The sequence below is a fragment of the Heterodontus francisci genome, chromosome 1 (assembly GCF_036365525.1).
Source record: "Heterodontus francisci isolate sHetFra1 chromosome 1, sHetFra1.hap1, whole genome shotgun sequence".
Lineage (NCBI taxonomy): Eukaryota > Metazoa > Chordata > Chondrichthyes > Heterodontiformes > Heterodontidae > Heterodontus > Heterodontus francisci.
The window spans coordinates 35,612,072-35,637,725 of NC_090371.1; positions in this window are offsets into that span (position 1 = coordinate 35,612,072).

Sequence of the window (25,654 nt, forward strand, 5' to 3'; positions counted from 1 at the left end):
GCTAATCAACTTGCTATGCATTTACAGAATTCTCTGTTTCTATTTTAGGTTTCCAATGCCCTCAATTTTTTTCTTGACTCTACATTAGTTCCGCGTGGAATTCATCTGACTGTTTGACAAATCAGTCATTTTGCAGTGAAAGTAAATGAAACTTTTCTTATGAATGAGAAGGGAAGGTGTGGAAAATAAAAACAGCAGCTTTTGTAATACCTAACCAGGGAAAGATATGGTGAGTGATTTTAACGAGCTAGAAGAAAAGTGCTGGTTTTAATTAGTTTCCTTTCCAACCGCAGCAGTATGAGGCCACGTCATTAACAAAATTGCCGGGTCCCCTTCCCAACCGGAATGGCCAGTAAGTGGTCGGAGAACAGCTGTTGGAAAATCAGAGTGCCCTTGGCCACCTGCTGGCACTCAGGAATATGTGAGGAAGGAGGTTCTGGAATCTTGTGGTCGGGAAGGGAAGGGAATTCGGACAAGAGGGGGCCTTTGTTGGGCCTGGAGGAGGGCTCCTGCTCCCACAAAGGAAAGGAAAGGAAAGAATTGACCTGGAGGAGCCTCTTCAGATTCCCAGTCTGCCTTTCACCAGCCATCATCTGGCGAGAAAGCAGCCTGGACCAAAATTAAAATTACTGGAGGTGCCTGATAATCTTTTGATCTGTCTCACTTTGCCCTACCTCATCCATCTGCTCCTCCAGTCTCTTCAACTCTACTGGCCTTTCGCCCAAGTTTCTCAGTTTAAATAAAGAAGATAAATCTGACATAAAAATACTCAATAGATCAGGCAGCATCTGTGGAGAGAGAAACAAAGGTAAGGTTTCAGGCCAATGACCTTCCATCAGAACCTGTTAACTCTGGTGTTCCGTTCCTGTAGAGAAGCAACAAACATCACTCAGATGCAGGGCAGAGATCAGGAACTGATGGAGTTGGAATTTGCAGGTACGACATGAGTTTCTCCATTTCGCTGGCTATTCATATTTCTATCATCCAGTGGTGTTTAAAACCTGTGGTTAGGTGAAAGCACTTGAAATTATTGAAAATGCAAGCCATGTAAGGTAAAATCGTAGAAGTAGCAATGCTGCCAGTTGAGTCAAACCACCACACATTAGGATGTTAATGCTTCTGATACCAACACTGTACACCACGATTTCAAAGCATTGCTATAAACGATAAAGAATAATAATGTGCTGGTAGTGAGTTGAAGATATAATCGTGGGTTCTATTGGCATCTAGAAACGGTTGCGATGTTGCTTGAAATGATCAGACTGCCTTGTTATTGTTAGCTGCCTGGTGCCTGACGTACATGAAGAATGAGTGTTTGGAGCTCAGTGCAGCTGTAAAACCTGTGGCAAGGACTGCACCATGAAAGTTTGCAGAGAAAGAATCACCCTCAAAGGCTTTTATTGTCACTTGATTTGCCAACCAGCAATGTAATAGTAAGCAGGGAGTGACAGCAACAACGCTTGGCTCTAAGATAGGCAGCAATTCCAGGCATTATATCGGAATATGAACAAGCCATTTTGTCGCTCTAGCCTGCTCTGCCATTGAATTAGATCATGGCTGATCTGGATCTTAACTCCATCATTCTACCTTGGTTCCGTAACCCTTCATTTGATTGCCTAACAAAATGCTTATTAATCTCAGTTTTCAACTTTTTCAACTGACTGAGCCCCCCAGCTTTTTGCAGAAGAGAATTCTAGATGTCCATTAATCTTTGTATGAAGAAGGGCTTTCTGACATCGCCCCTGAATTGCCGAACTCGGTTATGCCCCCTTGTTCTGGAATCTGCTTAACTCCTTTACTCCATCTTAAACACCTCAGTTAGTTCACCTTTTAATCTTCTACACTCAATGGAATACAAGCTTAGTCTACACAGCCTGCCCACATAATTTAACCCTTTAAGCTCCGATCTCCTTTTGGTTGTGGCTTCCCTAGAGGAAACCTTGGGCTGAATTTTAACAGTCCCTCGTCACAGCAGGTCATGGCGCAGGGGACTGGTAAAATTCTGCGGGGAGAGGCCCACCTCGACCCGCGACGTTGAGAAGGGCCCTCTGCATATTACTGGCGGCGGGAGGGACCTCGGTGCGGCTCCCCGCCACCTGATGGTGGGGCCTCCCGCCACCTGGTGCTGGGGCATTCATCTAAATATGCAGATTAACATGAATTAGATGCAAATAAATTTACCTGTAGGTGGTGGCCATCCCACACTGATTTTACAGCCGCCATTCGTGCTTCGCGCACCTTTAGAACTCCATACGGAATTCCGAGGTGAGAACCAGGTGGGGAGAGGGGGAGGGAATAGAATTTTCAGGGCAGGAGGGGTGGAGGAGTGAGGAAATAATTTTTTATTGGTTGTGTGAATGGTCAGCACTGTCACGAATGATTTTTCAGGGTGGTGTGGTGGGGGGAGAGGGTTATAAATTTATTGTGTGATCATTGGGGGATGGAAATGGCGCCTTTGTGGTCAATGTAATGTTTTCATTAAAAGTTAAACTCCTGGTCCCTTTAAAAGCTAAAATCTCTGGTAAGGATTTAAAGCGCTTTAAAAATGCCTCGACATCATCAGGGGCGGCTGCTCCGCCCCCTCTATTTAAATGAGCACCCGCGCATAATATCGTGGGGGCTCAGCAACGTCGCAAGCTGCGGCGCACTCGTAATATTCAGCCCATTATGTGCAGGTTTTCTGTGGCAGGAGGCGGGGTCAGGTCGAGGTCGAGGTAAAACAGGAATGGAGGCGGGCGGATCTGGAATTTCCTGCCGCTGGCTGGTTTGCCACCTCCCGGCACGGTCCAGACTTCCAGCACTCCAGATTGCTTTTAAAACCGACCCCCACCCCAGCTACCGATGATGAAAGATAGCCTTGGCTGCAGCCTCTGGCTACCCTGTGGAAAGGCTCCCCCTCCACAAAGACAGATTTAGATGAGGCAAGATGGGAGGAGGCTTGAGTGGAGCATAAACGCCGGAGTTGACGGGTTGGGCTGAATGGCCTGTTTCTGTGCTGTATATCCGACGTAATCCTATGATTTCAGTGGAAAGTGAGAGTCAGGCGTGATGCATAAGAGGTGAATAATTCTCTTTCATCCATTTTATACAATCTCCCAAATTAAAGTACCCCCACTAATTTTACGTTTATCAATTCGCAGTAGGTGTTCTTCTTGAGTTTGGGCAAAGCTTGATTCTGCACCTAACCATGCTGGATTCTGATATACAAACTAAATGCCCGAGTTCCATTCTGGGGATTGGCTGCAGCACCTGCAGGTCACACATTAAGGATGAGCCCATGCCAGCAAACCTCAACATGAGTCAGGAGAGGCAAGAGTAAAAGGCAGGGAGTCAGGAAGCTTGAAGAGCCAAGCTTTATATGTGAATAATAGCCAGTTGGGTGAAATACTGGAGAGTAATCACCATCCATAAAATCAGTATTCTGGAGATCAGTCAATATAAACAACAACTTGTATTTATATAATGCCTTTAATGTAATAGAATGTCCCAAGGTGCTACACACAGACATTATAAAACTAAATATGACAAGCCACATATTAAGTCAGATGACCAAACGTTCGATCAAAGAGGTAGGTTTTCAGGAGTGTCTTAAAGGAGGAAAGTGAGGTGGAGAGGCGGAAAGGTTTAGAGAAGGAATTCCAAAGCTTAGGGCCTAGGGAGCCGCTGAAGGCATGGCCACCAATGGTGGAGCGATTAAAATTGGCGAGAATCAACAGGCCGGAAATAGTAGAGCATAGATACCTGGGAAGGTTGTGGGGCTGGAGGAGATTACAAGATAGGGAGGGGCCAGACCATGGGGGGATTTGAAATCAAGACTGAGAATATTAAAATTGAGACATTGCTAAACTGGGTGCCAGTGTAGGTCAGTGACTAGATGGATGGCGAGCAAGTGAACGGGATTTGATACAAGTTAGGACACAGGCAGCTGAGTTTCGGACAGCTTCAAGTTTATGGAGGGTAGAATGTGGGAGGCCAGTCAGGAGTGCACTAGAATAGTCAAGTTTGGGAGGTATCAAAGGCATGAATGAAGGTTTCAGCAGCAGAAGAGCAGAGGCAGGGATGAAGTCAGGTGATGTTACAGAGGTGAAATAGGCAGTTGTAGTAATGGTGCGGATATATGGTTTAAAATTCACATTGGAGTCAAATATGACACCGAGGTTGCAAACAGCCTAGTTCAGCCTCAAACGGTTGCCAGGGAGAAAGATGGAGGTGGTGCAGGAGTGGAGTTTGATCCCTCTCCAGGGCCATTCGGGTGTGGAGAAAGCCACGGAAGAGGCAGGCAGGCCAAAACAATCCTCCTTGTAGGTCACACGCATTCTGGATCTGTGAATGGCCAATTTCAGGATTTTTCACCCGCTGCCCCCAGTGTCCCAAGAGGTTGTAGTAGTTAATTTGGATTTCACTACAGTTACTTATTTGTTGCAACTGTATGATTACCCTGTGGCAGGTAAAAACTGAACAAGTTCTGGAACTAACCCAGTCAGACCATCGCTGCCAAACAAGCAATTTGTAATTGCTGGAACATAGGTTAAATTAAAGTGTAAAATAAATCTTATATCAAAAATGAAAGGATTAGGAACACAGCAATTATTACAGAATCCAATCTCCAGATAGCTTTAATACCATTCAGTGAACATCCTCAGTGTACCTTTTTTTTTAAATTGCATTTTTATTACAACAATCTTAGGATAATTATAAAATATAACACATTTGGTGGCATTATCTTGATAAGAATTACAATATAATATATAATGAAAATGTAAAGTTTCTGCTCTTAATCTACATACTGATTTTTACTATTAAAACCATAAAATAGAGTTTGAGATTGCACTGTATCAAACTTCACTATTACAGCAAACTGCTTTTTTTTTATATCTACCTATTTTCTCAACGTATTTCTTTTAAGTTCATTCGCAGGATGTTAACAAGGCCACCATTTATTGCCCATCCCTAGTTATCCTTGAGAAGCTGCTTGTGGACCTCCTTCTTAAACCGCTACAGTCCATGTGCTGAAGGCACTGCTACAATGCTGTTAGGTCATGAGTTCCAGGATTTTGACCTAGTGACGATGAAGGAACAGCAACATACTTCCAAGTTGTAATAATGTTTGACTTGGAGGAGAACTTGGAGGTGGTGTTGTTCCCATGCACTTGCTGCCTTTGTCCTTCTCCTTGTCTTTGTAGATGGTGAAGGTTGCAGGTTTGGAAGGGGCTGCTAAAGAAGCCTTGATGAGTTGCTGCAGTGTATCCTGCAGATAGTACACACTGCAGCAATCAAAGGACGGATGTTTAGGCTAGTGGATGAAGTGTGATCAAGTGGATTGCTTTGTCCTGTGTCGAGCTTCTTTAGTGTTAGAACAATTGCATCCATCTAGGAAGGTAGTGAATATTCTATCACATCCCTGACTTGTGCCTTGTAAGGAGTGGAGTCAGATAGCCCACTGTATGGAGAATTCCCAGTCTCTGACCTGATCTTTTAGCCAGGGCATCTATGTGGCAGGTCCAGCTGAGTTTCTGGTCAACGGCAATGACAGGATGTTGGTGATAGGATATTCAGTGATGGTAATGCCATTGAATGTCAGATTGAGGTAGATAGGCTCCCTCTTGTTGGATGTGGTCATTACATCACTACAGAAACAATGTGTTTGAAATTTTGATTCTGGCACATTTCAACCGGCTCCCAAAACTGGAGAATGCTTTCCCAGGTTTTCCACTGTCCCATCATTTAAATACAACTGGTGCACTGCCAGTACAAAGTGTAAGTGCAGAAGTCAGTATTTATTAGGCAAGAACAGAAATATATGTAATGCAGCTTCTTAAAGTGACACCTGATGATAATGTTGGTTGGCAAAGATTGAAATTGGACCTTTTCTCCTGTATTTTGTGCTGAGGTGAGATAAGCGACCACCAATGTCCAAGAGGGTAGGCAGCATTGCTGACGTCAGGCTAAATGTTTCAAATGGTGGGGCCTAGGATTAAATTTAAACAAACAAAAGGGAATGAATAAACAAAGACTTGCCTTTCACAACTCAGGATGTCCCAAAGTGCTTTACAGTCAATGATGTACTTTTGAAGTGTAGTCACTGTGGTCCTGTAGGGGGAGAAAGGGCTGAAAGTTCTGCCACCATTGATGAAGCAGAGGGAAGGATTCACAGCAATTCAGAGACACAGGGCCAGTGGGCATGCAAGCTGCAGATGGTTGCAGGGGTTGAATGAGATGAGAGCATGGAAACATTGGATAGGTAAAACATAGATAAAGATTGCAATGGTAGTGGGGATAAGAAAGAGGAGGAGGTAGGCAATGTTGCAGGTATGGAAGTAAGTGGCTTTGATGATGGAGAAGATATGATGTTTGAAGATTGGCACTGGACCAAACAGAATATCAAGATGCTTGGTTTAGCTGAGCAGGGACACGGACGTGGATTTTGCAGTGTCGCCATGCAAGAGTGGCTATAGTCTTTGACATTCACTTGGAAGAACATCTGACTCATCCACAACTTAATATCAGACAGACAGACAGTCTATATATGAAATCATCTAGGTGCAGTGTGTAGATGAACAGGAGCAGCTCAAGATTCCAGCATGTGAGATTGGAAAACCTGCAAACACAAATCCTTGGTGAACTGCAGAGGTGATTATGTTGGGCTGGGAAGAGAAACTATTTCTGGCGATGTGTTGCCTACATTGGGACAGGTTGAATGGAGGTGGACCAAGATGAGGGGCAGTGGAGGATGGCTTGATCTTCCATGTTAAACACCACAGAAATGTTGAGGAGGACAAGGTGGGATAACATCCTGTGGTCATGATCACACCATATTATTGGGGACTTTGGCCAATTGCAGTGCTGTTAGCAGGTCCAAAATTAGGTTGAAGGGATTTAAATAAAGGAGCTATGGTAGAACCGATCATGGAGCTGAGAGGCAATGGCACATTCAAGGACTGTAGACAGGGAGAGGAGATAAGAGGGAGTAATAAATGGGTCAACAACTGCATTAAAGTAGATCAGAGAGGGAGTTAATGCCAATGCATTTACAAATACACCAAAAACAGCTTAATGATAAAATTAAACTCCTTTGTGTTTATATCACAAGATAGCAGCAGGGAAGTATTATAGATTATAAAATTACTCCCATCATTAGGCAATACAGGTCTGAGAGATTCGCATCAGCACATTCAAATAGGCAGCAGTAGGAGACGAAGAGGAGAAAAAAGAGTAATTGTCAGTTAAATTGACTTTTGTGGGACAGTATAGAATTGTTCTACTTTTCTGGAGGACAATGTAGAGAGCTGCAGAGGTGAGAGCTCTGGGGACATGCAATGTGGGTCAGATCAGTTATTGCTAATGTGAGGCTGATGTCTCACAACATTATATCCAGGACATCTGTGCTGTAAGCAGAATTTTGAGTCCACAACACTACAGTTCTCACCTTTAGATAAAATACACTTTATACCACAAGTCATCTCTAGGAAACATTTTTTCTTATTTCTTTAGTGTTGTCTGTTAATTTCTGTCCTTATCATGAAGTGAGCTTTGTTAGTGCTGGGGAATTCCACCCAGTTTCAATAGTAATTACTCCCAACTCAGGTATGTGCATGTAAAATACCCTTCACTGTGCCCCAGAAAATGAGTCTCAGCTTCAAGCTCTGAAGACAATATTCTGCATCACTGAAATTTCCATTTAGTCACTTATGTAGGTAAAAACAGCAGCCAATTTACATACAGCAAGCTCCCACAAAACAGCAAAGGAAATGGATAGCCTATTCATATTTTTTGGTGGTGTTGACTGAGAGAAAAAAACTCACATCTGCCATGTCGTACTTTATCAGATGGTGTTGAAAGTTGATGACATACATCAATGATGAATTGATGATGAGTAGCTGGAAATTACATCAACACAAGACTGCAATGCAATTTAGGGAGGTTCATCAAAAGAAGGTGAGAATTACAGCTCTTTGTGGGATGAAGTTTAACAGCTTAAAGCCCAGGCCAATCCAATAGCTTGTCTTTTGCATCCTATCCAGCCAGACTTGTACTTTGAACATCAGACTTCAGACCAAATCCAATGCTATAATACATTTAAGAAATGACACTCAACAAAGGGACTTAAAACTACCTTAAATGGGTTGAAAGCAATCTCCTGAACATCATTTTAATGTAGCACAATCAAAATCATTTTCTATGCATTTCTATATCACCCAGTAGAACTTCAGATGTTAAACCAAGATGTATGTCCACACAGTTGCATGTTAAAATCTCTGTGGCATTTCTTGAGGAAGAACAGCAAGTTCGCTTAGTATCTCAGCCAACATTCCTCTGTCAACCAATGCCAAATAAATGGCTAACTGGCCTCTCACCTCGTTTGTTGTTCATTCAATCTTGATTAGCACAGAACAAGCTGCAGTTTGTGCTTAAATACTGATGTGTGATGTTAGCCTACTTGCATGGTTACTGGGCACATTTCTCAAGATGCATTATCAGGCAACTAATGGTTTTGACTCCCAGAGCCACCTATCCTCCTTCAGGCGGTAGAGCTGGTGATCTGTGAATGGCGATTATCAATACCACCCTGATTAACTGAGCCTTTTCCTCCAGCCTTGCAAGGTAGGAATCAGCCCGCTGACTCACATGTAGAACAGATCAGAAATATTGAAATACTGAGACTTGGACTGGAGCTAGGCCTTGCGATGTGGAGTCCAACTCTCTCACAAGACAGCCAGTGGACCAGATCAAAATTAATACTTTTTTTTGTATGGTGGCCATGCTCAGATTTAACTTTGAAAATCCCTGCACACGTGTAAAGTCCTCCTTGTTATTCTTCAGCAGATTCCTTGGATAAGACATCGTTAAAGAGTGGTTGCTAACTGAAGTTGTTAGTTAACATTATCTGTGTGGTAATCAGATTCGCTACAGTATTGAATTGTTCATTAAATAATTAAGTATTGTGTGTACAATGATTTTGCTCTAAATGTTTGGCCTGCATTAAGCAAGCCATCTGTCATATTACAGCATGAAGAATTACATAATTAGAATAATCACAGAATAATCATTGATTGAAGCAACTAATTAGAAATTATCATAACGTGTTGAAACAGAGAAACTAGAAAGCAATAGGGCAGCGCAGAGTGGGAGAGACACTGGGCTTTAGAATCACAGGGAAATATTACTACCTGGAGATGACAACTGCCGATATTAGTGGAGAAATGTTTCACACTTTCAGAAGATATAGTTTGTCAGCCTAAATTGTGAAATAAACTAATTCATACCTCTATTAATATAAGAACAAAATATAACAGATGCTGCAAATCTGAAATAAATACAGAAGATGCTGGAAATACTCAGCAGGTCAGGCAACTTCTGTGGAGAAAGAAACCAAGTTAATTGCTGTGGAGGTGGAGAGGGGAATGGTGTTGTGGAGGTGGGGGGTGCGGCGGGCAGGGGTCAGATAATTTTTGGTTAACTCAACAGTATCTGTCTTTCATTTCCAACAGGCTCCCCACCTGGAAGCCAGCCTGATTGGCAGGCTTGGCTCCCAGTTGGGTGAAAAACACTGCGGAGGAGGTCACAAGAGCAGGAACCAGCTGCTAAGCGAGTGGGAGTGTTGGATGGGTAGGAGTTCTGGATTGTAGGGGTTTCCGGTCCCTGATCCAAGTAGCTGGTGGACTGGGAGGAAGTACTCCTGCTCCATCTGGTCCACAAGCAGTGCTGTAAGGCTGTAAGGACAGTTACCTTTTCCCCATAGCTGTGTTGGCTTCCCTTAAGGGAAACCCAGTTGGCCAGGCCTGAGAAAAGATCCACCTAACATATAACCTAGTTCTACCCTTACATAACTTACAAGTATGACCCCTGATCCTTCCTATTCTACCCAGTTGAAATAATTGATCCACATAAACACAATCTAATCCCTACATGTGGATCCCACTTGAGAGGTCCAGTCCAAGCAAATGAACAAGAACCCAAAAGAATAAAATATTGGGCTGAACTTTGGTGAAGCTGATCATGCAGAAAGCTGCCCACAAAGACCTATCGATCTCTCTGGTGTGGATTTCCCTTTTCCTGATCTCAATTTGTTTCTGGTATCAAGTCAAAGGGATCTTCAGGCATTCAGCAACAGTGATGTTATCAAGGAGGGTAAGCAGCCAATCACGTTGATGAATTCTCACAGACAGCAAGCCAGGAAGTAAAAAAAGCACTGAATCCCTTGTCATTTAATTTTAAATTTTTATAGTTAGCAAAATAAATGATTGGGACATATGCTTGGGATTAAGGTAGAAGATGAAATATTAAAAAGCTTTAAAAAAAAATTTAAAATTAAGAAATGTGGAGTTTCTTAGCATAATGGAGGAACTTGGCATTCCACAAATATAAAGTTACTTTTTCAGGCTGTTTAGCAGTAATTATTAAGTTAGTACACCATTCAAAACCAAGTTACACCTCAGTCAAAAAGGTGTAACTCAAGGATTTTCACAACAAAATTAACAGCACCAGAGTGGAAGATCTCACCAGTTCAATAATGTCCAAATGATTACAATCTGGGGGAACCTCTTCAATGCACCCTCTGGAGAAGCATAGAATTACTGACAGCAACCTCTGGATTTCTATATTTAACTGTGCATGTACAGACATGTCTGCAGGATGGAAGACAGTCATATACCCAAGGACCTTCTGAATGGTGAGTTAGCCAGGGCCAGATGACCAGTGGGGCACCCAAAGCTCTGCTTCAAGGATGCTTGCAAGCGTGACATGAACACCCTAAATGTCGACAATCACACCTGGGAGCCACTAGCTCGTGAAAGAGGGAAATGGCGACACATCCCGTGGACTGGTGTGCACTACAATGACGACCAGTTGCTACAGCAGCTTGGCAACAGGTGCCAATGTCAAAAATAACAACTCACAGCATCACTTGCAGCTTCATGTGCCTTTACTGCCAACAGCAAAGGTGCACCAAGAGAAAACACCCCACCTAAATGGACTGTTTGCTGTGTGTCCATCATCGTTCATAGATGGAAGGATGCCAACCAGGTACCAACTCGAAGCTGCTGTCAGTTTCCGAGGAATAATGGCAATGAAAGTTGACAGTTTCACTGTCATCACTACTGCAACATCTAGGCCAACATTTTTCAAGACCAAGACAGATGACATTCTCTTCCCATTTCTCAGGAGGTTGATTCTTATCAGCACCAGGGACAGGAGAGGACTGAGCAACTCTGCACAAGGGGCAAGCACCAGGTTACGGACAGTTGGGACAGGTGGGCACGAGATGCACCTTAAGTGGGTCTTCCTCCCATCTACTCCAGGTGGATGCACTGCCTGCAAATCAAGCCCAAAAGCTCCAGCAGGGTCAGCGCTGGAGAGCACCATCAGACACAGTCCCGATAACCCTTCTGGTGCCTTTGTCCATAGTGATTCATGAACTTTTTTTTGCTTGTGTGCATGTGCCTCCAATGCAGCTCTGGCTGAGGCTGCATACCTCAACATAGATCAGAGACTGAAACCGGGGTCTTCTTGATTTATATGCCTCAGTATCACACCATGCAGTTCATCTTGCCAGCAAACCAGATACCAATACTAACTGTTAATAACAAATATGAAATGTATTGTTACAAAGAGTGCATTCCTCATGGTCTGTGCAATCAAATCTTTGTTTCAATTCTCAATGTGTTGTTCCTTTTCATAAACAGGTAAAATACATTTGCGATTTTTCTACCTGAGCTCTTTATGGCTGTGCAAACTAACCTCTATGCAAACAAAGTGCAATTTTCAACATTAGGATATCATTGCCTCATTTGAATCCTTTAGAGTTATCACATTAGTGATGAATCTTCTACAGTTACGAGAAGATTGTTTAAACATACTGCAAACAATTGTTGTCAGTCTAAACTATTTTACTAAATCGTTAAACTTGAACAAAACTCTGGCATTTCAAATTCTTGTAATTCACAAGCCTAAATTGCAAAGCTTGAAAAATTTAATAGATTCTATTTGCAAGGTGTATCCTGCTTTTGAAAAGTTTCCCCATTCCTTTGCAGTAATGTGTGGTCTTCTCCTCATATTACAAGGCTGCGTCTATCATTTATTTCCCACTGTTCTGACCTATTGCATTAAACGGAGGTCCAATGTACTTGGATATCAATCTTATCAAACAGTTTGTTTCCACTTCTTTGTAAAGTCTATTCAAGTTGCACTCGGGATTTTCATCTGCGGCTATAGGACCTCGAAAGTGCAATTGTAAAACATGAAGATTGAGAGCATAATAAATACCAAATTAGAAAACACCTCTTGGCCCATCAAACTAGTTCTTTAAACAGACCATCCACAATTCAATCTCCAGGATTAAAGGTTACATATGAACAAACAAATTAGGAGTAGAAGTAGGCCATTCGGCCCCTTGCACCTGCTCCACCATTCAATAAGATCATGGCTGATCTGCTGGTGTTTCAGATTCCACACTCCCAAAAATTTACTCCATCTCCTCCCCAAAGTTAAGTTAAGCAGAATTCCTATCTAAACTACAATCCATGCTCTGAACCAAGTTACTCGAGTGCAAGCTACAATTGGCATCAGTGCCTCTGGGTTAGGAGAGGACACATCAGCTATGAATTCTGTTGCTCATTCTTATCTAAGTAAGAGCTGCTGGTATTGTGCATGTGTATGCATGGAGACAAGAAAAGAACATAAGAACTTAAGAAATAGGAGCAGGAGTAGGCGATACAGCCACTTGAGCCTGCTCCGCCATTCAATAAGATTGTGACAGAACCTCTACTTCAACTCCATTTTCTCACCCTAATCCCATAGCCATCAAACTAGGACTGAATTTGGCTCAGCTGTGAGGCCCTCATCTGTCCATTATCCTGTCCATGCTGCTTGTCAAGAATAGTGACATGTGGACAAAGGACTGGAAGGTGACTGTGGATCCGTGGCCACAAAAGGAACCAATAGGAAATGAGGTGAAAAATTTGGCTAACTAGGCTAATGGAAGAGAGAATTTTTCCTTTATCATGAATGGGGTACTTTAGTTCTATTTGTTGACTGATGGACTACCAAGGGGCTTCACAAAATTGAGTCTAATCTCGAGCAATTTAACTACACAATTTGCTTCAGACTCCTGATTAGTCACTGCCAAGTTATGTGTCTGGTGCCTGGAAGGCTGATGGAGAGAATATGGACCTGCTTATGATATCAAGGTCAGTCTATGGTGTTGTCTGAACTGAAAAGTTAGAGCCTCAGCAGCTAAACAGGTAGGAGAACCAAATGTGTGTTCTTAGTAATACATTCTACATGAATAATGAATGAAAGGACCAGGGGGGTGAGATTCCTCAGTTCATAATGAAACAAGTGTAAATCATGTTTTTGCACTTTCAACAGAACTGCTAACAAAATTACCACATTACTAAGTGTTGACTGTGAGAGGTGAGAATTTGACGCACTTGCAAATATGATCTTTCCACATTTCTAATGAGCCACTTAACCCATATGAATTTAGAGAAGTCTAAAAATTCAACTACAGAATAACAGTGGTAAACTACCCAAGGAGAGCAACACAAACAACAATTTACATTTATTTAATCTAGTAAAATGCCTCAAGGCACTTCACAGGAGCATTATTTGACACCGAGGCACATAAGGAGGATATTGGGACAGGTGATCCAAAGCTTGGCCAAAGAGGGAGGTTTTAAGGAGCGTTTTAAAGGAAGAAAGAGGTTAAGAGGTTTACGGAGAGAATTCCAGATCTTAGGATCTTGGCAGCTGAAGCCACAGCCATCAATAATAGAACTACTAAATCAGAATGCTCAAGAGACCAGAATTGGAGGATCAGCAAGATCTCGGAGGGTAGGGCTGGGCAAAGTTACAGAAGTAGGGAGGTGTGAGGCATGAAGGGATTTACAAACAAGGGTAAGAATTTTAAAATTGAGGCATTGCTGGACTGGGATCCAATGTAGGTCAGCGAGCACAGGTGTGATGGATGAATGGGACTTGCTACGAGTTAGGACATGGGTAGCCAAGTTCTGGGTGAGTTCAGGTTTATAGAGGGTATAAAATGGAGGGCAGCCAGGAGAACAGAGGTAATAAAGGCATGAATGAGGGTTTCAGCAACAGCTGAGCTGAACCTGAGCAGGAGTGGAAACGGGCGACATTACGGAGACGGACGTGGCGGCCTTGGTAACAAAGTGGATATGTGGTCGGAAGCTCATCTCAGGGTCAACGAGGACACCAAGGTTGCAAAGAGTGTTGTTCAGCCTCAGACAGTGGCCAGGGAGAGCGATGGATTCAGTGGCTAGAGAAAAGAGTTTTGGCGGGCACCAAAAACAATGGTTTCAGCCTTCCCAATATTTAGTTGCAGAAAATTTCTGCTCATCCAGGATGTTGGACAAGCAGCAAGACAGCCGAGACAGTGGAGGGTTGAAAGAGAAGGTGGTGAAGTAGATCTAGGTGTCATCAGGATACACATGGAAACTGATGAAATCTATATTTTCAGCTCATGTAGGTATTTGAAAATCCAGAGGTAATGGTGCAGAAGTGACAAGTGAAGCCATTGTAGGTGATTCTCTGGCTATGATTGGACAGATATAAATGGAACTAGATGAGGGGAACCTGACCCACCTAGATGATGGAAGAATGATGTTGGAGGAGGATAGTGTGCTCAACCGTGACACATTTTGCAGACAGGTCATGAGAGATGAGGAGGGGTAGTTTATCATGGTCACAGACGCATAGGATATTATTTATGAGTGTGATAAAGCCTGTTTCAGTGCTGGGGCAGTGGCAGAAATCTAATTGGAGGGGTTTAAACATGGAATTGTGGGAAATATGGGCACAGACTTGATGGGAGGCAACACGTTCAAGGACTTTGGAGATGAAAGGGAGGCTGGAGATGGGGCAGTCGTTTGGAAGGACAGACGGGCCAAGGGTGGGGGTGGGGGGGCATTCTTCAGGAGAGGGTGATTTCAGCATATTTGAAGGGGAGGGGAATAGGACCTGAAGAGAGGGAACGGTTAACAATATCAGCTAACATGGGGGCCAGGAAGGGAAGTTGGGTGGTCAGCAGTTTAATGGGAATTGGGTTGAAGGAGCAGGCATTGAGTCTCATGAGAAAGATCAGCTCGGAGAGAGCTCAAGGCAAGATAGGAGAGAAACTAGAGAAAGATACTGGGGCACTGGGGAGCCTTAGGGTAAGTTTGGTTTGGTAGGTTAGGGGAAGGGAAAAAAGCAACAGAGGCAGCTGAACGGATAACCTCAAAGTGAAGGCATGGCAATGTTTATGCCACAGTTAGAGCACAGTGTGCAATTTTGGACTGCCCACAGTTGGACTGCCCATTGTAGAAAATATATTAAAAGCCAAATAATTCGGACTAGAGTGGGCAGCTCCAGTTGATAATTTAACACAAACACAATTAGCCGAATGGCTTTTTTCTGTACTATTATTGCTATGATACTTAGGGCCTGATTTTTAGGCCCCACCGGGGCCAAGAACAGAGATGGGAAGATGCTAGAAATAGCGCCACCAGCCTGCGTGCTGGTTCCCCAGCTCTGGGCCATTGTCCCAGGGGTGGGATTGGGGAGGCGGGGGGCGTCATAGCTACCTGCCCGCACATGGTGGGAGCCGATCAAACTAATTAAGGGCCATTTAAGTCCAACTGAAGGAGGCCAACCAGGATTTTCCAGTCAGTTCTCGCAGGCAGAGGGGACCAGTTTAACCGCCTGGAGGCAGCCTCCTGGCAGATCTGGAGCCTTTCCTGCCTGCCTGGTTGCAACAGTTGCTGCCCTGTACAGGGACTCTTCCCATGCCCACTACCCCCCACCCCCCCCACCCCACCTTCCCCACAGTGGTGGCCTGGCTGCAAAAGCAATTTTTTAATTAAACTCTAAAGAATCTGGAGAGAGGACATGTCCATTTTGAAGTGTCCTCTCTCTCACTTACCTACCATGGCATCCGGCTGCTGCTTTAAGGGCCTCTGATTGCACCTCGTGCCTTGAGAGTTCACCCGCCATCCTTAATTAGATGGCATTCCCACCCTCTGACTACTAACTGGCCGCTCCAGGGAAAATCACAATGAGTGATTGTTTCCCACGCAGTGTGGGTTTCTGGCCCCCATTGCAGCCTGATGGCAGGGTTCAGAAGCCCACAGTAAAATCCTGCCCTTAATCTTTGGAAATTGACATAATGAAACAAACTAATTGCCATATTAATGGGACTTTCTATCATTTTCACAATGTTAAACGTAAACATACAAGCTGATTACACATGAGTTCAAAATAGTGCATGTAATGAAAATGTAGTACTCAAATGGATAAGTGTGCTTATTTACTCACCATCTTTTCTGCTCACAGCTTAAGGAGCAAACAAGTTGGCCACCAGCTGCACCAAACACCTGAGCACCCATTCCTACGTGAAGCAAGCACTGGCAAGTATACATACTCTAGGGGATATTGGCACTGATATACTCGAGGAAGCAAAGTGTGAGGATAGGAAGCATTACTGGAGGTTGCTGAAAGGCCAGCTGGTGCAGGATGGAGGTCCAGAATGCTGTGTACCCTTACTGAGTTGTATGGACCTTTAAACCTTTAGTGGGCTTGATTCAAAATAGAAACTATGATGAGCCATAGTGAGGTGTCACTTTCTTGTGTACATCATTGGAAGGTGACGAACATAGTTTGAACACCCAGTTATGTGCTGTCATCTCCTACAGAGGTGACGTAGATTGCAATGGTTGTCTGCACTGCAGTCTGATAATAAGCGTGGAGACCCTTAGATGCAAAGGAAACAGCTAGAAAAGAAGGTTTTTTTCTTAAGTGTGTTCTTGGCATGTAGATGCTGTTGGATGGACAGTACTTGAAGGTGGTCCCTAGGTAAGGCCATTAAGAGTCAACTACACAATTGGGACTGGAGTCACATTGTGCCAGATCAGACAAGGTTGGCAAGATCCATTCCCGGAAGGACATTAGCGAATCAGTTGGATTTTTAAACAAAAATCTGGCAGCTTTCAGTTATTTTTTGGTACTAGCTCACAAAAAAACAGAAATCAATTTCACCATTTATCCTGGCAGGATTTGAACTCTCAGTTTTCAGGTCACAAGTTTCATATGACAATCACTAAGCGACTCCAATTTCTGGATACTTTGGGGTTAAAGCTGCAAGATGCAGTCATAGGCAGCTTCAACTCACTTGGAGAACGGATAGATGTAACCATGGCAGAGGAAGTCTGAAAACTCACAGACGCTCGTTGTTCTATACTCATACTAGTGACATGCGGGATGTAGCACAGGTGCAATAGCTTAGCACTTCTCAGCAGCAGTTCGATGCCAATATCTAACTCTGCACTAGAGACAGCAGGCACTTCCTTGGAAGCTACGAAACTCACAGTGACTCCACCAGCAGATGCTGGGTCAAGACTGACATCGCTAGATCTTTGTTAGGTAAGGGGATCGTGGAACAAAGGCAGATAAATGGAGTTGAGGTACAGATCAGCCATGATCTAACTGATAGGCCGAACAGGTTCAAGGGACTGTTCCTATGTTAGATACCTGCCATTGAGGCAAATCCTTCTGGGTTGGTCAACATTTAGGGAGTAGATTTCTAGATACCCCACAGTTACTTGAGAGGTGTGAGGTAATCTATTTTGGCAAGTGCAAAAAGGCAAAGGAATATGCAATAAATAGGAGGAACAGAGGAACCTTGGAGTGCATGTCCACAAGTCCTTAAAGATAGCAGGACAAGTTGGTAAGGTGGTTAAGAAGGCATATGGCATACTTCCCTTTATTAGCCAAGGCATAGAATATAAGAGCAGGGAGGTTATGTTAGAATTGTATACATCACTAGTTAGATGACAACTTGAGTACTGCATACAGTTCTGGACACCACATTATAGGAAAGATGTGATTGCACTGGGAGAGGGTGCAAAGGAGATTTATGAAGATAAAAACAAGAAATTCTGGAAATACTCAACAGGTCTGGCAGCATCTGTGGAGAGAGAAGCAGAGTTAACGTTTCAGGTTACCCTTCATCAGAGATGAGATTTATGAAGATGTTGCCAGGACTGGACATTTTAGGAAAGATTGGATAGGCTGGAGTTGCTTTCCTTGGAACTGAGGAGGCTGAGGGGTTACTTAATTGAGGTGTAAAATATTATGGAGGGACCTAGATAGAGTAAATAGGGATGACCTATTTACTTTAGAAGAGCGGTCAAAAACCAGGGGGCATAAATTCATAGTAATTGGTAGAAGGATTAGAGGGGAGATGAGGAAACATATTTTTAACCCAGAGCATGGTAGGGACCTGGAACAGACTGTCTGAAAGTGTGGTAGAGGCAGAAACTGTCACCACATTTAAAACGTACTTGGATGTCTACTTGCAGAGCCATGACCTGCAGAGATACGGACCTAGTGCAGGAAGGTGGGATGAGGTTTGGTAGCTCTTCGTCAATCGGCGCAGAAATGATGGGCCAAATAGCCTCCTCCTGTATCATAAATTTTCTATGATTACCCAGTTGGCTAACCGTTAACTCACCAGGCCCAGCCCTTCAACTAGTGGAGCACTTGGTAGTAGGACAAACATCACAGAGAAGTGCAAGACAAGCATTGGCCAAAAACAGCAGCAAAACACTATACCTGTACGGTACAACTTAAAAACTTAAGTGTTCCCTTGCAATATATAGTAAAAAAAAATCCTGGCATTATTTCAGCACAAATGACCTTGGAGAATAGTAGTTCAGTTCAATTCAGGTAAATGCCTGTTTGGAGCTGCATCACCAGTCCTATAAAATTATCTTGCTTATATGCAGCGTTAAAACAGCAAAACATAATTAAATATATAGTATTATAAAGAGACAGGTCTGACAGCAGGGAACAAATGGATGATTTTGATAAACCACTCAGAGTTTGCTCTTATGGCTAAAGATACCATCTAAATCATTCAATGTGTTACTATGTAGTAACACAATTCAAGTTACCTATTGCCCTGTATAGAGGGCCTTGTGTTACAGGGGAAGCTCCATTTCTGCCAGCAGCTAGCTAAAATGATAGATCATGATAAGGTGAAAGGTAAAAGGTATGTGGCAGGTCATAGAGTCATAGAATTATACACCACAGAAACAGGCCCTTCGGCCCATCATGTCTGTGCCGGCCATCAAGCACCTAACTATTCTAATATGGGGTGGACAATTAAACAACTAATTGAAGGAGATGGCTCCACAAATATGCCCATCCACAATGATGGGGGAGCCCAGCACATCAGTGCGAAAGATAAGGCTGGAGCATTTGCAACAATCTTCAGCCAGAAGTGCCGAGTTGATGATCCATCTCGGCCTCCTCCTGAAGTCCCCAGCATCACAGATGCCACACTTCAGCCAATTCGATTCACTCCGCGTGATATCAGGAAACGACTGAAGGCACTGGATACTGCAAAAGCAATGGGCCCTGACAATATTCCGGCAATAGTACTGAAGACCTGTGCTCCAGAACTTGCCGCACCCCTAGCCAAGCTGTTCCAGTACAGCTACAACACTGGCATCTACCCTGCAATGTGGAAAATTGCCCAGGTTTGTCCTGTACACAAAAAGTAGGACAAGTCCAACCTGGCCAATTACCTCCCCATCAGCCTACTCTCAATCATCAGTAAAGTGATGGAAGGTGTCATCAACACTGCCATCAAGCGGCACTTGCTTAGCAATAACCTGCTCAGTGACGCTCAGTTTGGGTTCCACCAGGGCGACTCAGCTCCTGACCTCATTACAGCTTTGGTTCAAACATGGACAAAAGAGCTGAACTCAAGAGGTGAGGTGAGAGTGACTGCCCTTGACATCAAGGCAGCATTTGACCGAGTATGGCATAAAGGAGCCCTAGTAAAACTGAAGTCAATGGGAATCAGGGGGAAAACCCTCCGCTGGTTGGAGTCATACCTAGCGCAAAGGAAGATGGTTGTGGTTGTTGGAGGTTAATCATCTGAGTTCCAGGTCATCACCGCAGGAGTTCCTCAGGGTAGTGTCCTAGGCCCAACCATCTTCAGCTGCTTCATCAATGACCTTCCTTCAATCATAAGGTCAGAAGTGGGGATGTTCGCTGACGATCGCACAATGTTCAGCACCATTCCTGACTCCTCAGATACTGAAGCAGTCCGTGTAGAAATGCAGCAAGACCTGGACAATATCCAGGCTTGGGCTGATAAGTGGCAAGTAACATTCGCGCCACACAAGTGCAAGGCAATGATCATCTCCAACAAGAGAGAATCTAACCATCTCCCCTTGACATTCAATGGCATTACCATCGCTGAATCCCACACTATCACTATCCTAAGGGTCACCATTGACCAGAAACTGAACTGAACTAGCCATATAAATACCGTGGCTACAAGAGCAGGTCAGAGGCTAGGAATCCTGAGGCGAATAACTCACCTCCTGACTCCCCAAAGACTGTCCACCATCTACAAGGCACAAGTCAGGAGTGTGATGGAATACTCACCACTTGCCTGGAGGGGTGCAGCTCCAACAACACTCAAGAAGCTCGACACTATCCAGGACAAAGCAGCCCGCTTGATTGGCAGATCATCTACAAACATTCACTCCCTCCACCACTGACGCACAGTAGCAGCAGTGTGTACAATCTACAAGATGCACTGCAGCAATGCACCACGGCTCCTTATACAGCACCTTCCAAACCCGTGACCTCCACCAACTAGAAGGACAAGGGCAGCAAATACATGGGAACACCACCACCTGCAAGTTCCCCTCCAAGTCACACACCATCCTGACTTGGAACTATATCGCCTTTCCTTCACTGTCGCTGGGTCAAAATCCTGGAACTCCCTTCCTAACAGCACTGTGGGTGTACCAACCCCAAATGGACTGCAGCAGTTCAAGAAGGCTGCTCACCACCACCTTCTCAAGGGCAATTAGGGATGGGCAATAAATGCTGGCATAGCCAGTGACGCCCACATCCCATGAATGAATTTTAAAAAAATCCCATTTTTCAGCACTTGGCCCGTAGCCTTGAATGTTCAAACAGAGAAGAAAATTAATAAATTGGACTCATTTTAAAGAAAGATTTTCCACATGGTCCTCAAGTTACCATTACTTTTAACATATCCGACACCGTTGGAGCTGGAATTTGTGACAAAGAATGTCAGAAGAGCAGACTATTACTTCAGGAATCATTTCATTATTCTCCATACATCGATTATCAAATTCTACAGAAAATGTAATCAGCTTAAAGAAATGCTATTTGCATTCACAGAATGTAATATTTTATGGCAGCTGCATGTAAATTGCCTCATTATACACTCTTCATTTGCATTTACCTTCAGACTCTAAAACAGGCCTGTAAGTAGGTGTTATTCAAAGAACAAAGAAAACAAAGAACAAAGAAAATTACAGCACAGGAACAGGCCCTCCAAGCCTGCGCCGAGCCAGATCCTCTATCTAAACATGTCGCCTATTTTCTAAGGGTCTGTATCTCTTTGCTTCCTGCCCATTCATGTATCTGTCTAGATACATCTTAAAAGACGCTATCGTGCCCACGTCTTCCACCTCCGCTGGCAACATGTTCCAGGCACCCACCACCCTCTGCGTAAAGAACTTTCCACGCATATCCCCCCTAAACTATTCCCTTCTCACTTTGAACTCGTGACCCCTAGTAATTGAATCCCCCACTCTGGGTAAAAGCCTCTTGCTATCCAACCTGTCTATACCTCTCATGATTTTGTACACCTCAATCAGGTCCCCCCTCAACCTCCGTCTTTCTAATGAAAATCATCCTAATCTACTCAACCTCTCTTCATAGCTAGTGCCCTCCATACCAGGCAACATCCTGGTGAACCTCCTCTGCACCCTCTCCAAAGCATCTACAACCTTTTGGTAATGTGGCGACCAGAACTGCACGCAGTATTCCAAATGTGGCCGAACCAAAGTCTTATACAACTGCAACATGACCTGCCAACTCTTGTACTCAATACCCCGTCCGATGAAGGAAAGCATGACGTATGCCTTCTTGACCACTCTATTGACCTGCGTTGCCACCTTCAGGGAACAATGGATCTGAACACCCAAATCTCTCTGGACATCAATTTTCCCCAGGACTTTTCCATTTACTGTTTAGTTCACTTTTGAATTGGATCTTCCAAAATACATCACCTCGCATTTGCCCTGATTGAACTCCATCTGCCATTTCTCTGCCCAACTCTCCAATGTATCTATATTCTGCTGTATTCTCTGACAGTCCCCTTCACTATCTGCTACTCCACCAATCTTAGTGTCGTCTGCAAACTTGCTAATCTGACCACCTATACTTTCCTCCAAATCATTTATGTATATCACAAACAACAGTGGTCTCAGCACGGATCCCTGTGGATCACTACTGGTCACACGTCTCCATTTTGAGAAACTCCCTTCCACTGCTACTCTCTGTCTCCTGTTGCCCAGCCAGTTCTTTATCCATCTAGCTAGTACACCCTGGACCCCATGCGACTTCACTTTCTCCATCAGCCTACCATGGGGAACCTTATCAAAAGCCTTACTGAAGTCCATGTATATGACATCTACAGCCCTTCCCTCATCAATCAACTTTGTCACTTCCTCAAAGAATTCTATTAAGTTGGTAAGACATGACCTTTCCTGCACAAAACCATGTTGCCTATCACTGATAAGCCCATTTTCTTCCAAATGGGAATAGATCCTATCCCTCAGTATCTTCTCCAGCAGCTTCCCTACCACTGACGTCAGGCTCACCGGTCTATAATTACCTGGATTATCCCTGCTACCCTTCTTAAACAAGGGGACAACATTAGCAATTCTCCAGTCCTCCGGGACCTCACCCGTGTTTAAGGATGCTGCAAAGATATCTGTTAAGGCCCCAGCTATTTCCTCTCTCGCTTCCCTCAGTAACCTGGGATAGGTCCCATCCGGACCTGGGGACTTGTCCACCTTAATGCCTTTTAGAATACCCAACACTTCCTCCCTCCTTATGCCGAATTGACCTAGAGTAATCAAACATCTGTCCCTAACCTCAACATCCGTCATGTCCCTCTCCTCGGTGAATACCGATGCAAAGTACTCGTTTAGAATCTCACCCATTTTCTCTGACTCCACGCATAACTTTCCTCCTTTGTCCTTGAGTGGGCCAATCCTTTCTCTAGTTACCCTCTTGCTCCTTATATATGAATAAAAGGCTTTGGGATTTTCCTTAACCCTGTTTGCTAAAGATATTTCATGACCCCTTTTAGCCCTCTTAATTCCTCGTTTCAGATTGGTCCTACATTCCCAATATTCTTTCAAAGCTTCGTCTTTCTTCAGCCTCCTAGACCTTATGTATGCTTCCTTTTTCCTCTTAGCTAGTCTCACAATTTCACCTGTCATCCATGGTTCCCTAATCTTGCCATTTCTATCCCTCATTTTCACAGGAACATGTCTCTCCTGCACGCTAATCAACCTCTCTTTAAAAGCCTCCCACATATCACATGTGGATTTACCTTCAAACAGCTGCTCCCAATTTCCATTCCCCAGCTCATGCCGAATTTTGGTCTAGTTGGCCTTCCCCCAATTTAGCACTCTTCCTTTAGGACCACTCTCGTCTTTGTCCATGAGTATTCTAAAACTTACGGAATTGTGATCACTATTCCCAAAGTAGTCCCCTACTGAAACTTCAACCACCTGGCCGGGCTCATTCCCCAACACCAGGTCCAGTATGGCCCCTTCCCGAGTTGGACTATTTACATACTGCTCTAGAAAACCCTCCTGGATGCTCCTTACAAATTCTGCTCCATCTAAACCTCTAACACTAAGTGAATCCCAGTCAATGTTGGGAAAATTAAAATCTCCTATCACCACCACCCTGTTGCTCCTACATCTTTCCATAATCTGTTTACATATTTGTACCTCTATCTCACGCTCGCTGTTGGGAGGCCTGTAGTACAGCCCCAACATTGTTACCGCACCCATCCCATTTCTGAGTTCTGCCCATATTGCCTCACTGCTCGAGTCCTCCATAGTGCCCTCCTTCAGCACAGCTGTGATATCCTCTTTGACCAGTAATGCAACTCCTCCACCCCTTTTACCTCCCTCTCGATTCCGCCTGAAGCATCAATATCCTAGGATATTTAGTTGCCAATCATGCCCTTCCCTCAACCAAGTCTCAGTAATAGCAATAACATTGCTACATTGCTGGGAAATACTCAAAAGCAAGGGAACAAATATTTGAAATCATTCTTAATCTAAAATAATGGGGGTCAATTTTTACCAACCACACACAGCAGGAATGAGATATGGCCAGTTAAAAGCAATTAATTTGACTTATTGCCCCTTTCCCACTATAATCCTGCTGGCTGCCATTTTAACTCCTGACATCATTTAGGTAACCGAGGCACTCACCAGAATCAGGCAAGTGCCTCATGAATACATGCAAATTGGGGTCCTATAATGGAATTAGGACCCCAGTGCAATTTTAACTGGGTGGAATGGAATTCTCAAGCAGTGGTAAAACCATTGAGTAAAACCTTGCAGGATAAGCTTCGCGCTGCCTGGTTGGAAGCGCCATTTAAAGGAACACTCAGCTGCAGGAATTTATTGGGCTGAATGGATTTCCAAGGGATTTGTGATCTTGGAAATTGCGCATTTATGGATTTGCTTCAGTTCGCTCATCCTGATCAAGCTCTCACAGCTTATCATGGGTGCCATTTTTCTTTCATTGCATTGGATGGCAGCACAGTTAGAGGAAGAGGAGCAGCAGCCTTCCGATCTGAATGAGTAGCAGTTGGCCCTGTTCCATGACAGAAAATGAGGGGACCGCTCATAGAAGCCTTCACAGCCCACAAAGTGTATAGCCAAGTCACTCTCCTTGATACAACTGGAGAAGTATTGTATCAGGCGGCTGTGCTTCACTAGATTGTTCCTGATCTGTGCAGCCTCTTTCAACAGGATCTGCCACCTCGTGCCCATGCTTTGACAGTGGCTGTCAAGGTTATCACTGCCCCTCAAGATTGTGGGATGTGGGAGCAGCAGACAAGTTGCTCACAGCAACAAAATTTCCAGATGCCGATAGGACTTCACAGTTTTGAGGGAGCCAAAAGAGCATCTTCCCTCTAACAATGCTTATTTAAAAGGTTTTGCTAATCTGATCTGTTGATCTCACACATACAATATAACTGAAAGTTTACATTGGAACTATTATTCTCTTAATAGCTTAAATTATTCCCCCCGTTTCCTACTTTATGACACTGACTACACTTCAAAAGTGCTTCATTGGGTGCAAAGTGCTTCGAGACATCCTGAAGTTGGAAAAGGCACTATATAAATGCAAATTCTTTCTTTCCTTTCTAGTTATTAGTAATTGCATTATTTTAGGTAACAACTGTTACTGCACTTCATAGTAATTCACTGTATGTGAAACTCTTTGGGACATTTCTAAGACATATGAAAAGTCTTTTTTTCATTTCTTTCTTCCTTTCTCCACTGTAAATCAAATAAAGCAGGGTATCCAGGTTGCATGGACACCTTATTGCTTGACGGTAAGTTGGGATGACAAGCAACTGACATCCTGCTATAGAAAATCTAACAGCAAGTTTAAAAACTCAGCTAGTCCATATGAAATCTATTTTCTATCTCACTGTTACCAAGAGGATTGGAATATTAAAGGGTCTTTAATTTGCCAGCTTAGTTTAGTTATACAGCAC